At 42.2% G+C, this 16,622-nt stretch overlaps 1 protein-coding gene across 2 annotated transcripts in view; it reads left to right on the forward strand.

The window, feature by feature from the left end:
* Positions 1 to 1,120: 1,120 nt before the first annotated feature.
* adgrl2a (adhesion G protein-coupled receptor L2a) overlaps positions 1,121 to 16,622 on the forward strand; it is a 113,339-nt gene continuing 97,837 nt past the window's right edge. For both annotated transcript variants that reach the window (XM_053634008.1, XM_053634007.1), the window contains exon 1: positions 1,121 to 2,117. The gene's annotated coding sequence lies outside the window, so the exon portion shown is untranslated. The remainder of the gene's footprint in view (positions 2,118 to 16,622) is intronic.

Consider the following 16,622-nt stretch of genomic DNA (forward strand, 5'->3'; position numbering starts at 1 on the left):
TTACAATGTTGGGCATTCGTGTTTCAGAGTTGCCAATAAACGGTGATGAAAATGTTTAGACATTGCTTTTTTTTATTCCATGTTTACTGCCTGACTGTCTGGCCATATTCCACAAGAGGATTTAAACCTGAATTCAATCAAAGTTGCTCTAAATCCTGCATAAACCTGGGAAACCAGCATTAGAAGAAAAACAAAGTAAAACAATCACCTGAACGTTCTTCTAACCGTGTCGCTGAAGGAGTACTTAACAGTTATAATTCAATAAGTTCTAAAAAAAAAGTCTTATAAAGTTGTAGTACTATGTACCTTGGTAGATATCTAATTAAATAATAAAGTAATTTATTATTCTAGTGGTTGTCATTCACTTAATGAAGATTCATTATGCACATGATGACATATATACATATATAATAATATAACAAACATATTCTCACTCAGAGACCCCAGTAAAAATCTCTTTTACAGTATTTAACCCTTCCTGGGGTCATCTGTCGCAGAACGCTCCACATATGTTTCTATGCTAATGCTAATGCATCACTCCTGCTTGGAGAAAGAATGAATATTTGCCATGGTGTGACCTTTGTTCCATCTGTTTTCTCTTTTGTTCCCTGAAAACCCATCGATTATTATGTAAAATTATGCTTAGAAAAACACCAGCGTCCCCGTCTCATTCTCCAGCTTTTACCTGGGAAGTGTGACACAAATTCATATTTCTCCTGAGCAGTTAGCAGACGTGCTATATTAAAGCCAGGTGTAGAAAAGCCTTCGGTGCAACCGGATTTCGGGTGCCATTTTCTCCAGGTCTGGAGCACATGGTCTAGTGAAAGACCTGGTTAGTATAGTTGACTGTGCTGTGGCCTCTTTTATTTAAGGCAGACCGGGTCATTGTGAGGTGCCGGACAAATCGAATAACGGACTGTTTTGTTCGTTTTGAATGAGATGAGCACTGAGAGCTAGGCTTCTCTCTCGCCGTTTAGCTCGGCGTAACACTGAACGGCTTCGGCTTTTCTGTTTCTGATTGAGGTCAAGTTAAGAAATGGAGACAGGGAGAAGGGAAAACGCAATCCACACGATTTCTGCCTCATATTTAGGGTTACACAGGAAAAATGGCGGCGTTCATTGGCTGAATAGAGTGGACTGCCTACTGTGAGAGGGATCGAGACCCCCTCCTCCTCCCCAAACCACCACCTCCACCACCACCATGTTAGCATGAAGGCCCATGCTAGCAGGTCAAATGGACTGGAAAACTCTACACTAACAGTGGTGTAAATCATCTGTTTCACCTTAACTACTCATTGTCTGTTTGTTTTTGTTTTTGTTTTTTCATTTCTGGATAAAGTCTTACTCCGCTGTGTTTGGGTACACTTATACCCGTGTAAAACTCCTGAGAAAAATCCGGTTCCGTCCGGTTTCCACGTCAGGTTTTCGCGCCAACTTGTCTGTCTCGCGCACCATCCGGCGCGCGCCCCAATCTGCGCGTGTGTGAATGAGTGTGTGCGTGCGCGTGTGTGCGCGCGCGTGTGTGTGTGCGTGCGCGCGAGCTCTGCCTTCCTCACCTTTTCGGAAAGCTGCTCTTCCCGAGACGAAACCTCGGCAGCTGAACGGCAGGAATTCACCGCGAATAAAAGCCGTTCCGACTCACACCGCGGAGGAGCCGCTTCCCTCCACAAACCGGGCTTTGCTTTTGTTTTTGTTTTTGTTTGTGGTTTTTTAACACACACACACACACACACACACACACACACACACACACATATATATATACACACACACGTTTTTTTTCCGTTTGCTGTGTGTTTTCTTTAAGCACAGTTTCCGAAGAGGACAGGTTGCCGTTAGGTTTCCCCTTTCCTCTCCTCTCCTCTCCTCTCCTCTCCTCTGAACCGGTCTTCTACTTGTCCGCATCTTTCTCTCGACTTTGAGAAAGCGGGAAGTCAGAAGTGAGTCAGACTTTTTACCGGAGAGTCCGACAGAGACCGGCTTCCCGCTAACGCCGAGACTCTCATCCCACTGGCGCTAGCGGAGCATGAACCGCAGCCTCACTGCTCTTCCTACCGGAGAAACTCCTTCTGCCTGCTCTGTGCGCTCCGACACACACTTCTGAAACTCACCCACAGGTAAGAGTCCGTGTGTGTGTGTGCGTGTGCGTGCTCTGTATCCCGGTGGAAGCGATGGCTTCGTCCGGTTTCTGCGGCTCCGAGTTCGGCTTGAGAACAAACTTTTTTAGTTCAAGTGAACGTTTGTGCCTCTTTCATTCTCTCTCTCTCTCTCTCTCTCTCTCTCTCTCACACGCACACACACACACACACACACACACTGGTTAGAAGTTTGGGTCACAGCACAAACTAATCGTTAATATTTGAAATGTGAAAATGGAGAGATAATATAATACCAGTAATAATAATAGTGTGCGGCTGTGCTCGGTGTGATTAAAGTGACCGGATGAGGAGGGGGTCGGACGGTCGTGTGGTTAATGGGGACCGGATAATCACAACACAAGCAGATGTGGATGGATTTGCTCCGTCTCGCGCTCGTAATGAGAGGATGAATGGAAACTATTAGCGCGTGCGCGTGCGGCGCGTGGACCTTCTGGAGCCGCTCGTTCGAAAACGTTAGCTTTAAATAATTGTTATTGTTTGTTTTCTTCTTCGTCTTGTTGTTGTTGTGTAACGGTATTAGATGTAAGTCTGCCCTAAGGCGGATTCGGTAAAACGTTTACACGTATGCTTGGAGTTTATTTGTGAAACCCAGGGCCTCGACGTCATATTATTATTATTATTATTATTATTATTAGCATTATTTTCGGTTTAAACTCTGAACCGGAACTACTCAAGTTGGTTACAAATAGTAGCAGCATGACTGAGCTGAGAAACATGTCTGGGGTCAAATCATAGGAGATACATACACGCACGAAATTAAAACGCGTTTTTACCCCCCTTCAATATATTGATTATTATAGACCAACTTGTTTCAATGTACTGTAGATTTTTCTCTCTCTCTCTTTCTCTCTCTCTCTCATACACACACACACACACACAAACACACTATGCACTATCAGTGAAACGCATTAAAAGTTGGCAGTGTTGACCCTCAGGGTTCGATACATGGCATGACTTCAAGCCAAAATTCATTCTCCCTAGTCTAGACAGCATACTGAGTGAGCATGTCTATATCTGTCTCTCACTCAGCACTGTGGCAAACAGGGGGCCAAAACTTTTCTCATTAAAACCTTTTGGGGTTTTTTTTTTTTTTTTTGTCTTGTGGGAAATGTAATTTTCTTTCAGTGATGCTACGTAAAAGGAAGAGAACCGAAGTCAGACGGGTGCACTTTCTTTTAAGCAAAAGCGAACTGGGGGAAGGGGGGGCCCAACCAAACTTAATTTCATTCAACCTGTGCATGATTATTAATCGGTAATAGACTAGTAAATTTCCTGCAGCGTGGCGAATACGTTCTTACTTGCGTGGCACTCCATGCTCGCTATTTTTTAATGTGAGATTTCGTGCCGCTCGTATTTCACTACGCTTGGCATTTTGTAGCCACGCTCTGGCCTCCCCGAAAAATGTTTTGAATTCATGCACGTGTGAATGCGGCCTGTTTGAAGCCACACCATTAGCATTTCAAAGTGGCCCCTGCGCGTTTCAATAGGAGACGCTCCAGCCCCGTGCCCTTTAGTTTTAGCAGGCCCTGTGGAGCGGGTGGGTTAGGAGGCGTGCGCTACACTTTCTGCCTTTCTTTGTGTTTCTGTGTGAAAAACACTGTCCCATCCTGTTCGCTTCAGAGGGAAACTCGCCCGGGCGTTCTCCTTTTCCCTTTGAGCTATCAGTATGTTCTGCACACGGTGTCGAGGAAAGCTAAAATAATTTATGAGTTGCTTAAATAATTGTCATGCAGGCATTTAACACACACACACACACTTGTACGCACGCGTTCGGTTTGGAGTTTGTGTAAATATGGCTTTCAACATGCGCCGACTAGTAGTATAATTTGTTGGAAAAATCACCTGCCATTTTAGCGAAAGGTTTTCTGCTCTGTAAGTTTTGGACGTCGGAGTATATCGTTCGGACGCAGCGATCCAAAACCGAAATCTGCATGCATTTAATAACTACATCATTGTGACCATCTGCTACAGAGAAATGCCTGTTTTCTCTTTCTGAAAGGCTGAAAGGCCTGTCACCGCTTTCCAAAACGTTTTGCACCGTTTTCACTAGCAGAAAAATTTTAGGAGATCAGTGAAGTTGCTGGATGTGACTTGTGACAGCGTGTTTTCTTTCAATGTTGCGTTGTTATATCTGTCAAGGGCATGGAGCTAGTGTTTTTTTTTTTTTCCTCTCTGCACACGGATAGGTGGAAATAAATGAAAAAGAAGCAGTGCGGTAATACGAATATGATGTAGAGCCAAAGCATTTAGTGAACACTGAAAGCGAATGTTCAGTTTAAAGCTAACAAAGAGGAAGAGGCATAAAGAGGAGCGGTAGTGTTTTTGGCTGACAGTAAGGACGTGGCCTCACTCACGAGGCACGAAAACGTCGTTCCACTCTGTCATTCGCATTGGCAGGCCGAATACGAACTGTACGTGGTGTGGTGTGGTGTGTGGTGCCGATTGAGACACCGTCAGCTCACTTCGTCCTTCATATGTAGGCGTGTGAACGTAGTAGCGGGTGAAAGTCCGAGCGTGTGAAATGAAATATGCGTATGAGTGGTGTTTCACCGGACTCTCCCACAACGCTGGCCTTTCACTGCTCAAGTAAAGAGAGGGTGCAAGCGATCAAGCAGGAAAGGGAATAGCCTGTACGCAGTAGTGGAGAAAAAGCGATTATACCTAATCAATGGCGTTTCCTTACAGCTGAGCCACGCACGGCGCAATGTAATAATCTCAGATCAGGCCGTTTCTTCCCCCAGTTTTACTGTGCCATGTGTTTGCACGCCGTCCTGAATCCATGCTGTGCTAACGACTACTCGCGGTTTTAAAGAGAATAAACAAGGCACAAATATTGTATTTTATGGGACATGCTTAAGACTGGGGCCTTTGTTGGCTTCAGCAGGGTTTTTTTTTTTTTTTTTTACACTTGCTAATCAGTCATTTTAAGTTTGAACACTCAGGACCTGGCAGCGCCCTTTTTACTGTATTTCAAAGCATTTCCTGTCTTGCCAGCCAGCTTGTCTCGTGGCTTCCCAAACAGGGGAGAAATGGAGGCTGATGCCCTGCTGCTTTAATTAGCTTGAGGAGCAGACCAGTGGAGAACGGATATGAAATAAAACAGCAGCGTGTTTCGAGAAAATACGTCCGTGTCACGGTCAGCTGGTTGTTCTGTTTAGACGGCTGGCTGGGAAATTTAATTAAATATATCATCAAAATGTATGTATATATATATTTAAAAAAATTAATATCATGTACTACAGCTACCACCACTACTACCAAGTATTATTATTATTATAAATAATGTTTTTAGTTTTTCTTTAGTCAGAGATTAAACACATTAATCTTCAGACTTGCGTGCTGATTTTTATTTAAATGCAAATGAAATACACCATGACGTTCTCTTCTGTGAATTTGCAGTGACATCATGACAACTTTCTGTCTCATCTCTTCTGAGCAAAATTTGGAGAGAAAAAAAAAAATCAGTTGCTCTGTCACGGAAGAGAAGCAAGACACTGAAGTAAACACTGGCTGTGGCCAGACTACAGCAGCTCAGGCGGAGAGAGAGAGAGAGAGAGAACGAATGAACGAACGAACGATAGACAGAGAGAGAACGAGAGAGAGAGAAAGAGAAAACAGGAGAGACAGAGAATGGGAGAGAGAGAGAATGAGAGAGAGAGTGAACAAGAGATAGAGATAGAACGAGAGCGAGAGAGCAAGAGAGAGCGAGAGAGAGAGAGACAGAGAGAGAGAACGAGAGAGAGAGAGAGAACGAGAGAGAGAGAGCGCGAGCGAGCGAGGGGTTGGGGTGGCAGTGAGAATTTGCAGACAGCTGCCAGGGAGAAGGGGTTGTGTCTCTACCGGCTTTCACCACAGCGCATCGCATCCACACTTAAAAGCCCCATTTTCAGCGAGACAGACCTGTTATTTCAGGACGGTGAGGTGAGATGGGCTGCAACGTAATTTCCCCCTGCAACGCTGTCCTTGACAGATGTGAGAAAAAAGTAAGCTAGAATGGAAAGAAAGTGTAGGCTCCATGCTGCGTTTGAAGTTTTATATTATTGCTAGCGGGTCTATTAATTTCTATCCGGGAAAAGTTCTAAGAGAATAGAAAATAGCATGTTTTAATCGGAGAAAATTCTGCTTGGCACCATTCAAGAGCTGGCTTTATTGGGAAAAAAGACTTTTCCCTCTGTGGCTGCTGTGACTGTTCATTACGGCTGCTCCGGCTGATCCTCCTGCTTTGTTTCTTTAGCGCTCGTCTCGAACTGTTTTGATTTGCACTGCTGATGCAGACCCTGTCCATTTAAATTCACCTTGCCATACAGCGTCGCTTAATCCTCAGTTTATCCGAAAGCTCATGCTCTCCGTAGATAAGGCTCCTGCAAATGAGTAATCCAAGCTGTGGGAGAAGGTTCGAGCTGCTCATTGGGCACGGGCCTTACTTTCTTGGAAGCAACACTAATATTAATAACGGGGTTTAGACAAATTTTTGGCAAGCGTTTATTAAACATTTAAGAGTTCCGGTGAATACTAAATAAAAATGTAAATCATCCTGCTTGTAAAAAGTGCATTGTGGGGGTATCTGAATTTGTGGAAGTGTCCATGATGTAAGTGTTTGCCACTTTACCGGGGTATTTGAATATCAGCGCTGATAAGGCACGGTCGAAGGTTGTGTCAGTGTTAAATTGAAACGTATGTATAGCATATGTAATGCGTTTGTATTATATAACGAAGGAATGAATGAAAGAACAAAGAATGTGTAGTATCGCCTTCGGTTTTCAGGTTGTTTGGTTGTGCTTGTTATACTGTGTATCCGGATCTCAGCGTCAAAACCCAATCTTTATTTCAGTTGAACACATCGCACTCGGTTTTAGCTTCGCGTCTGATCGCATCGAGATGCTAGCAAAGCCGGTGGCGCGATACCCCGAGTGAAAAGCATACGCTCAGTGTAAATCAGGCAGAGCCGTGTCACAGATCAGGTAGCGATAACCTCTACATCTTTGGCTTTAGGACCCTGACAGCTTAATAGCAGCTTATATTGTCTAGATTTTTACTTTTATGAAACATATATATTACAGGCTGTGTTTTATATGCAAGAACGCTTCGTTTGAATGTAAATAAAAGAAGAGCTTAATATTAATAATACATGCTAAGCTGGGTCTAACGGTTTAGACCCACTGCAGCAGAGAGTCCACTATGCGCAGTTAACACGTGTAGAGGAGATGCTGCTTAGCTTTTAATGATTTAATTATACATAGGACACTACTAGCAGAAAAAAAATTGCATTTTCTTTGAAGCTTTGCTCCACTTCCTGCCGTGGATGGGGAATTAGTATTTGTAAAATGTACAGGTTGAATTATAGTGTCTAATCCATAAAGTCCTGACGGTTCTGCTGGTTGAATACGTGTATTTTCCTTTGTTTATGGAGTTATTGAGTTTATTCTGTAATTCGGATTGTGGTTTAAACTGAACTTGGGTAAAGAGCAGATATATGAACACGAGCACGCATTGTTTCTGTCTTTATTAAACAAGTACGCCGTCGTCTATATTACCCTCGTCATGCGCTTTAAAAAAATACGTTTCTCTTGAAAGTCGTTTGTTCAGCGTAAATATTTTGAATCAAATTGCAAAGGATAATACTGATTTCAAACACGGGCACGTTTGAGTGATTCAGAGACATTTGTGTGACGTGTGGAAGCAGTATCTCTGTACGGTGTTATTATAATATATCATTTTATTAGCCGTTTTCTGTTGACTTTCAGTGGAAGATCTGGTGTTTGTGGCGATCCTGGCGTTTGTGGTCAGCCCTGATAGTCATGTTGATGATCTTACCAACCCTGAACACACTTGACTCTGCAGGGACAGGACACCTGTGCCAACACCCGCGCCTTCTGTTTAGCTTCATTCACCTCTCATGGTGTTGATAAGTACAGTAGCTGCTATCACTGGGTGAAAGAGACATTCTTTCTCGAGGCCTTGGGGCAAACCTGAGCAAAGCAAACAGTGCATGTTTTTATTGTGTGTGCATGAGACACTGGTCTTAGAGAACCGAAGCATGTGTTCAAAGGCTCTTTTAAATTTCAGGCAGCACGCGTTTCTTTCCCTCTTTATTATGCAGCTGAAAGGCCTAAAACGAACTATCGGGACGCAGTAATAACACGTTACTTTCTGATTAGATGATAAGGAGTTTGTAGCGAACGTCATAGGGGCATTTCCATCGATCAGCTCAGGCAGTACAACTGCCACTTTACACAAGATAGAGGAATTTAATTCCAGCCAATAACACTATGTCTCTCTAAGTTAATCACGTTAAAAAGAAAAGTCATTCCTGATCGTTTTGATAGGGAACTGTTCCACGTGTTGCACATGCTATCACGCTAATTAACCTCTGCGTTCGACGCCATTCTACATACACCATCCGCAGAAACAGCGTTTAATGTGTACCGCTCTTTATTTGCAGCAAGGCTAAGATTTCCATTTATGTGTATTTTACTGCGTGCGGCCCGACTTGTATACACAGACATGTGAGAAAAAAGCTGGCTCGGACAAAGCTGCATTGTCCAGGGCAAGGCTATAAATGGGTTGCAGTGAATGGTTTTCTCTGTGATTCTCATCTTGACCACGGTGTAAGTGATCACGAACCGGACAACTGCCATTTCTGCACCTGCTGTTGTTCTCCTGGCAAGAGATTCTGCCCTTCTGGCAGAATGAACCGGGCAGGGCACCAAGCACTCCGGCCTACTCGTAGGAATTTCTAAGAGGAAAGCACTAGGACGCAGATGACAGAGCGGTCTTCCAGACAGAGGCGTTTTAATCAGCCTGCCGCCCTCGACGTGAAACATACTCCCGTTCGAGTTCCACTGGAACGTCTGCTGCCAAGTATGGGATTAATCATAAACTGACACGCGCCAGCGTAGTAAGAGTAGACCTAACACGGCCATCATCGACTCCAAGGTGCGAGCCTCCCTGCTCGTAACATAAGAGGTCCAATAAGAGAGAGGTGCGATTAACCTTCGCGACCATGATGGCAGGAGATGACAAGCCATCTCAGCAGCCAGGCTATTTCACAGCTTGTACAGGACGACCACAAGAACTTGGGTGCGTTTCTTATCCAAGACGCGCCTTTTAATTGGTGCACATATACAGTGGAGGCAGCACAAACTAAAAACGTCAAATGTTTAGAGAAGCCGAATCGAAGGCGTTAAAAAGCAGTCACATTCTTCTGCCCTCGGTGCCGAACGTGATCGAGTCAGCTGAAACCGTCTGCTGTTTGTTTGGGTGACTAAAACTTCGCACCCCTCCTAAAAGTGCCACGAGCTATTTTTAACCTCGGATTTGCCGCATAGCAGAAACTATGCTGGAATTATTTACTTTTAGATGAATTTTAGATCATGTAAATATGAGATGTGTATTAGGGATGCTCCGATCAGGATTTTTGCAGCCGATAAAGATTATCGATTTCTTATCATCACGATCGGCCGGTCCCGAGCGTTCAAGCTTTATATAAGTGATATGTAAACTGTCTGTTAACGCTTTTTTCAGATAAAGTAATACCACAGATGTTGCCTCGGTGATATAGTAATGTTGTAGATTGTTGTTTTAATTGAGAATCAAATGAATAGGCACGACAAATATTCATTTTACAACGAGCATTTTAATAGGCCTTTACAAATACACGGCGACTGGGGAATTTTTCATTGTTTCTTGAGACCTCGTAATAATCCCACACCTGCGATGACATGTCCGCAGCGCTAAAGTTTAACGTCGTACGTCATCAGATTGCGATCGGTTCGTGAGAGCGGCCAAATTTAGAGACTACCCATCGAGTCGTAGAACATGATTATCGGGCGATCGATCGGAGCGTCCCTAACGTGTACCGTGAGTTTTCTACTTCAACTCACATCTCATGTCTAGGAGGTGGAATTAAAGAGCATGATGGATTTGGTATAAAAATAAAGTAAGGGTAAATTGTAAATCAGGACAGAGCTTTGAGAAAAAGCCATCAAGGCCATTTTAGAGATTAATCAAACCCTGTATTGTCACTGGATCTCCTCAGTTTCCGTGATGTGATTGGTCTATCAATTAGTCCTTAATATTCTTCAGTCAATGGTTCAGCATATCGCGTCTGATCATTTTGGGAAAAATTATATTACTCCTGACCAGGCTTGCTGCGATCGTCTGTGTTCCCAGTGTTTGGGCTGCACACCGATTATATCATTTGCCCACCGCGACACTGCCCTCACCATCATTATGCCCTTTTATAGTAATAAAAATCATTTAATTCAGTTAGAGAACGACGCTACAATTAAAAACCGAACGCGTCTGCTCAATTCAGCGTGAGCCGAACGAGTCCGAGTCGCAGCTCAGATCAGATTTCATTTATCACTTGACGAGAGTGAGGCGAGCTGACTGACGAGACGACAACGGAAGATTTGGTTTCAAAAGTTCTATGTTTAACATAAGAGAGTTTGTCCTTGTGCCGTGTTGTTGTTGTGTTTTTCATTAAGAATAATAATGAACCCACCATTCAAGTGATTGCTGCCCCCGAATTGCCACTGATTCGAAATATGCAATGATACACTCATTCATAAGCAAGGGGGAACACCCCCCACAGGCCCCGCCCCCCGGTGATACCAGTATTACCGGTGTTGTCACATGTCGACGACCCGGTGGGAAAATTTCCTCACCGTCACATCCCTACTCCAGAGTCCAACGGGTTTTCTTTGGTGATGGTGATGTTTCTGTTGAGAGTGTCTGACACTCGGCAGTGGTCCAGAGAAAGATGAAGGGGATCGCGTCCTCTTTGAATTCCAATCAGCATTCGGTGCCTGTAAGTCCTGAAATCCTTTAAGCCTTCCGACTTGGGGTGTATTGTGTTTCTCAATATATCTAATGGATTTTTGCCATTGAAATTTGGGTTATTGATAGCACCTAACCACGATGTACCACTGAAAGACCTCACAATGTTTCCTCAAAGTCTTTCAGTGGTATGTGACGTAGACCTGCTTTATTCATATCCCTCCACAGCACAGGAGTAAAGGCGTTTTCTTATTTCACAGAATGTGTAGTGTAGCTTTTTACCGAAGTAGCAAAAAAAAAAAAAAAAGGACACAGTGATTTTTGGGAGATGAGAATCCAAGGCTTCTCCAAACTGTAGGTACAAGAGGGTTATGAGCTGGTGTGTAAAGCTCAGACACAGCCATGAAGCCAACCTGAAACAGCACACAGGAAGTCTGGATAATGTGTTAAATAACAACCAATACAACAAAAACTAATATTCGAAATATTTCTTTAATGGACTACTAATTGTCTACAATAGTATTTGACTATGTCAATGTTTCCTTATTAAATTTGATATTTGGATATTTTATAAAGCAAGGAAATGAATTGCTGTACCACCTTTAATCCTCATGCTAATATTCAAGCCAATATTTATTTTCTTCTCAGAATTAAAAAATGGTATGAAATGTTCTTCCATAATTCTATTATTTGCATAATTTCAGTAAAGTAGTTGTAGTGTCAGGCTAATGAATACTGTTTTTTGTTTTTATTGTTTTTTTTTTTGTTTTTTTTTTTTTTTGTTTTTTGCTCACAACGCTTCAACCATTTTTTGATGTTGTCACAATAAACTGAACAATCATTTTCCAGTACAAAGACCTTCTCCTGAAGCAGGAGCTTTCTAAATGAAACCAAAATTTGTTTATTTTTTCTCTCTTTCATCATCCTCAAAAAAATATAAACAGTTTAGATATTGTTTTATTTATTTATTTTTTGTTGTTGAACCTCACGTGTCATGTACAGCTAAAATGTAAATTCTTCGTCTGAAAACACATCTATCTAATGAAATTTCAACGACATGTGTCCCTTATTTTACTCGTAAACCAATATGATATAAAAAATAAACTAGTTAATACATAAGCAAATGTTCGTTTATCAATTTAAATTTTTTAAAAATTTTTTGTAGAGTGCATACTATCCCTAAATCATTCTTAAGTCCATGCGCCAGACATATTTTTGCTCATTGCGTCTGAGTGCCAGTTTCTGATGATGTTTTCATCAGTCATTACCCGGAGCTGATTAGCAGCGAGCCTGGCCTGCGCTGGCAGGAGACAGCTCCAAATCCGAGCTCGGCAGGCCCTCGGGCTGGCCGATGTAGTCCAGTCTCTGAGCCGAGCCACTTAGCCGCATTTCCGTCTGCCTTGTTTCTGCTGCGCCATGATAAGATCTCTCTGGAATGTTTCTCCCTGCTCCCGAGGTCCCCCCGGTTGTGTGTCTGGTTACTTTAGTGCAATTAAGGGAGAGATGGAAACACGCTCGATAGCATCTGAGAGAAACACCGCTTTGTACCCAAACCTTGTGTGTACGTAGCGTACGTAGTCTATAATTATTTATAGAAGCTAATAAAATTTTGACATTGTGCCCAGGATGTACAGTTAACCTGGGATTCTTCTTGTCTGTGTTTTTGTAAGATGATGTTTCGTGTTTGTTTTTACAGTTGGATACACGACCGACTGGTGTTTTCTTTTCTTTATTTTCTTTCTTCTTTTTTTTTTTTTTCTCGAGATGGGAAGAACTGTAGGCTCCATCTAAGCAATTACCTTAGCTAAACCCATATTAGTCTTAGAATTGGATAATCTTGTATTGCCTGAGCTTAATACATTCTGCTGCTCCAAAATGGCTTCTCGTCCTCAATAACATAAGTAGATGTTGATGTCTTAGATTTCAACCATGGACAAACAAACCATGGACAAACAAAGCCTTGGAAAAGCATCACCTTCTCCTTCTATATGCCGCAACATACAGTTTCACACAGGCGCTGCTTTGTTTATTATAATTACACAAGACTGGGAAAACAGTACGCTTCATGAACAAATAAAAAACTTATATGAACAACGCACGTGAATAATTTATCTACAAGGACAGTAGAGCTGCATCTAACAGTTATTTAGATAACTGATTAATCAATTAATCAATAAGGTGGATTATTTGAAAAATATATTTAATTTAAAAAATATGTCTTTGCAGCATTTTATTCAATTACTACTACTACAGAACGGTTAAGTGGGCTTATTTAAATAACAGGTCACTAACTGCACTACATCATTACTGAGATTTATTAAAAAATCTGTCACAGCTTGAATATTATGAAGTGCTTTATGTCAGCCAAATGCAACACCCGAACTAACATGAGAAGATGATGTGATGTATTTTTTCTACCGCTTCTGCACAATTATTATTCTTTTATTTATTATTTTTTTTTGCATCAGTGTGTCTTATCTGTATTTCAAGCCTTGCTTTTTTTTGATTCAGACCAGACAAATTCAAAATAAAGGAAGAATACATATTTGCCGGCTGTCTTGCTAACTGCAACACGCCAATGCTAAGTTCATTTTTGCTTGCCTTGTGCGTGAGACGAACGATTTTCAGCGTGCGGAACTGACTCCCAAGCTTTGTGGATGTCTCTTAGTTTTCAATCAGTGAATCGACTCTTTTTCAGATCGACTCCGATGTGAACCGAAAGGGGAGGATAATGACGTGATCATTTTCTAAATATACATTGTATATGATTTAAAAAAGAATAAACAGTGTATTGTTTATCAATGCCAAAATATCGATTCAAATTCAAAAATGGACCGATACTAAATTTCTCAGCCGATACCGATAACCGATTATTCAGAGTGATATCGGCCGATACCGATAACCGATTATACGGAGTGATATCGGCCGATACCGATAACCGATTATACGGAGCGATATCGGCCGATACCCATAACCGATACCGATAGTTCTGCCTTTTCATAAATATGACCGTAAATGTGTGATATATCTACCGTGTAAGGCCAGACCACTCAATACACAACAGTTAATAATCATGACCGTGCTTTCTCACGTCCTCTCAAACATGTTATTGCAAATCAAAAAAAATTACACACATGAAAAACCTTCATAAAAAAGTTACATCACGAGGCCAGATGTGAAGTGTTAACGTAAAGAGTTCCTGTATTTTAGAAGTGGTGGTACTCTTCTCTCTGTTGTATCATTCTTCACCTTTTCATTCAAATGTGTTTGTAGTTTAAAGGAAGTGATGTCGCGTGCTTCATAACACAGTTCAGCCAATTGATAATGGAATTGATTGGCATCTATTTCATTATGTTAATTGTATCGACTTTTCTGATCGGTTAATGAAGCTGTAATATACAGACATATTGTGGCTGTGTTCTGCTGGGGCGTTCTGCATTGGGCGTGGTGTTAGTCCACTTGTTCCCATAGAGGGAAGCGTCACTCCAATTCAACAGCAAGTTTTTCTGACTACAAAGAAACATTTTTATCCGACGGCAGTGGTTTGTTTCCAGATGACAATTCCCCCATCTACAGGACATGAGTGCTCCCTGAACGGATCATGAGCATGAAAATGATGCACATTATATGCTAAAGCCTTCGCAGTGACCAGCTCTCAACCCACCCGAACGCCCGTGTGAGAATTTGAGCCACATGTTAGACAGAAACATCCTCGATATGCCAGCTGAGGGGAATACTGTTCGGAACAGTTTGACACAGTTCCTCATAGAGAGGTGCCGAATCTGTGTCAGGGCACATGGCGACTCGTGGTGGCCAACATTTTAGTAAGACACGTTTTATAGTTTTTTTCCCCCCTCAGTTTAATTTGTCATCCATTTGGATATCCTCGCCTGTCGTAGGAGTCATAGGATTTTTACAGGAAGAGCTCCTGGGTCTAATTCTGGCTCTACGTATTATAATATTACCTGAATTTTGAATTTTCACACAGTGACAGGTTCATCCCCTGTGTGTGTGTTCAGCCTTTGGTTTAATTGCATTGAATAAAAAAAAAGCAAAATATCATGAATATCCAACCAGAGCCACGCAGAGAGCCAGAGGGAAGAGAAACGGGAAGAGAGTGATGGGTGATTATTGTGTATGTGGCCCAGTTGTTGTTGAGGCAAAGGACGCTGGCGTTGCGAGTGGAATCCATTTCCATTCAGAGCGATACCTCAGCGGTCCCTGCGCTTTAATTCCTGGCTAGACTGATGGTCTGCTGAATGGAGGTCATTACCCTGGAATGCAGGTCACTCGCGTGACTCCACTTCTCAAAGCAGACGGATTTCCCAGCTTTTTTGTATTACCAGATGTCAGGGTGGTTCCCAATAAAGCGTGTCACTTTGGTGATTGTATTACAGAATCTGAAATGCGATAAAGGTTACTGCACTACAACGACCACGCCTGATTAATATCAACAGCATTTATGGGCATCGTTCAAACCGAAATAAATCAAACGACAGAGTTACAAACCGCGTATGGTATTATTCGTCATCCACGCAAACAACTCCTTCCTCATTTCACGACTTCGGTGGCTGCGAAGTGGCTCTCGTGAAATGATATTTTTAGCCTACAAAGAAGCGGCAGTGTAATGTAGTATTTCGGAAGATTGCATACCGCGGAGTGGCGATGAATAGCCGTCCCTTCTCTCTAACAGTTACCAGGAAAATTAGGCTGGGTCAGCCCATGCACAAATCCAGCGTGGGATCGTTTGCATCTCAATTACCCCGATGGCAGCGTTGGTTAACACATGTTAATGAAGCTAACGATCCAGGGAGAAATGCTGCTCCAGCTCCTTCTCCCCCCGTCCTGGGCCTAAAGACCTCGGAGAGAGAGATCACCATACACAATGAAACTGGATCTCCTCTGAAAGACTGAGTGACCCATCAGTGCCTGCTCCTCTAACCCACATTCTTTCGCTATACTGAAGTCTCACTTAAAAGCTCTTTTCTTGGCATTGTCGCCTAAAGATTAAGTTTAAAACCTAGGAGGATAGTTAAGACCTGCTCCATGCCTCAGCACGTATAATTGCTCCTAAGAAGGTGAACGGGTTTGTGTTAGTCTGGGAATTATGAGTCTTCTAAACTGGATTTCGTTGTCAAAATAGTACACACTAGTCAAGCGGATACAATTCGGCTGTTGGTGAATTATAAACTGTACGCTGTACACTTTGAGAACAACCGTTCCATTCATCGTGGCTGGATTGGTATGCTCAAGCGTACACGGTTTGTATCTGTAGTACCTTAGAAACGTGCATATAGCGTAGGTTGAAAGCTTAAAAGTTCATTATGTACCTTCAATCTTTTTTATTTTATTTTATAATGTGAGCTTTTCAGGGTTAAAGGTTAAGATATAAGATTACAATCCCAGCAACAGAGAATGGTACAGATTACTACCCTTTTTAAAAATAAATAAGTGTAGGTACTTAGGAAGCACAGCACCCAGGAGGTATGAATAAGGATTTAGGATTTTTAGGACATGACTGAATGATATTTAAACTCTTTATAGCAAAAACAGTCTTTTTTTTTTTTTTTTTGAACTACATAAATGACTAAAACAGAGTCTGAAAGACACTTCACATTGAGGGTATGAAGTAGTACTGGGCGATATGACGATATCATATCAGCTAAAGACCCACCTCTTCCG

The sequence above is a fragment of the Ictalurus furcatus genome, chromosome 10 (genome assembly GCF_023375685.1).
Source record: "Ictalurus furcatus strain D&B chromosome 10, Billie_1.0, whole genome shotgun sequence".
Classification (NCBI taxonomy): Eukaryota; Metazoa; Chordata; class Actinopteri; order Siluriformes; family Ictaluridae; genus Ictalurus; species Ictalurus furcatus.